This window comes from Acanthisitta chloris, unplaced genomic scaffold (genome assembly GCF_000695815.1).
Source record: "Acanthisitta chloris isolate BGI_N310 unplaced genomic scaffold, ASM69581v1 scaffold19858, whole genome shotgun sequence".
NCBI classification, from domain to species: domain Eukaryota; kingdom Metazoa; phylum Chordata; class Aves; order Passeriformes; family Acanthisittidae; genus Acanthisitta; species Acanthisitta chloris.
The window spans coordinates 5,233-6,859 of NW_008686689.1; the positions used below are offsets into that span (position 1 = coordinate 5,233).

At 39.6% G+C, this 1,627-nt stretch overlaps 1 pseudogene; it reads left to right on the forward strand.

Annotated features, from left to right (window-relative positions):
- Nucleotides 1-445: 445 nt before the first annotated feature.
- Nucleotides 446-1,547, forward strand: LOC103807548 (annotated as a pseudogene).
- Nucleotides 1,548-1,627: the final 80 nt, after the last annotated feature.

Below are 1,627 nucleotides of genomic sequence, written 5' to 3' on the forward strand. Positions count from 1 at the left end.
TCATTATGCTAATGGATCCTGTAACAACATTCTAAGATGTGTCTTAAAAGTCTTAAAGTAATTCTTGAAGTCTTGATAATGCATGAATAATAAGCAAATTTTCTTACTTCAAGCATCATGGGTTCACAAACTTTTTTTTTAAACTTGTCTTTGTTCTTTCTTAGCCACATAAGAGCAGTGTATGTGTCTTCAGATGTCCTTTTAAGGGTCTCTTCTTTCATATTCATTATATTATTAAGTTTTTGACGGTGAACAATTATTCCTGTAATTTAAGGCAGTTTATTAAACAAAGTCCATAGCAAGTACACATTATAACCAGCATTTTCCAGTATTTATTGACTATGCTGCCACAAAAATAATGTTGTTAGTAAATGATAAGAACCATGAGCCCTAGAGCTGCTGATGAAGGGATCTTCAGAAGAAGAGTTGCTAAAACTGAGAGAAAATGGCACAGCAGCAAGATAAAATGTGGCCTCAATGGCAATATGACTATGAAAGAGTTCCAGAAGAACATCTGCCTCCAACGGGTACTATTCTATGGTAATCCCCATGAATAGTACCTGTTGTGCCCAAGAAACCACAACTGCTTGAGACCTGGGGATGGGAATTTCAGTTGGTATGATGACTACAGTCATGCTGAGTACAGAGGCTATGAAAAGGGTCGCAGTCTTGCTCATGATTGAAGTGGCCCTCAACACCAGGATACAGATGGGCAAGGGATGATCATCCTGCAAGTTGGCAGCCTGAATCAGAGATGGCTTCAGGAGAAGCTTCTGTCCTTCTCATTATGTGAGAGAGTCCTAAGAGGGACTCTCTTCAGGAAATTGCCAAGCAGCCAAAGGGATTATTCATGCAGCAGATCGGGTTCTAGTGTCAAAAGCCAAAGCTACTATCCTGAAAGAAGCAAAACCTACCCTTTCCACCAGCCCCCACACAGCAGAAGTATGTCATCTTTGCATAAAAGAAATATTTTTTTCTCAGCACGGTAAAGAGAGGGTAGTTCAATCACTGAAAACATCAAGAGATGCATCAACTTCAGGGACAACAGCAGCATCTTCATCAAAGGCGTCGGAGAAGAGCAACAGACTGTCAGAAAAAGAACTTGCAGAATCTGCAAGCAAGTGGGCAGCTGAAGTCAGAGAAGGGTGAGGAAAGCAATTTACCTGAAATAACAGAGTATGAAGCTGGATCTTCAGCTCCATTATATATCAAACATATAGAGGAAACAAAAACAAATATAACTTATAGCAGGGAATTGTATGAGGATGGCCAGCTTCTTGATCTCTCAAAAGCAATTGCAACTAAGAAAAAGCAATTGCAACTAAGAAAAAGGAGGTTCAACAGGTCTACACGCAAGACTCTGAAACATTTGCCAGGTAGTGAAGATGCTAACTGATAAAAATGCATCATTACTGAAGTCCATTCAGTCTGCCCTGCGGCAGAATTTGCATGAAGTAGGTGAGCGATGCATTGAAGACCTCAAACATTTCATTGCCTACTACGATGTTGCCAATCAAGATCTATCAGGATCCTTCAAATACAGCTAATACTAAGGACAAAAATATGCTTTCAGATCCTTTGCACTGTATGTATACCATAGCATATAAATCTGTTTTTTGCAGGGAAA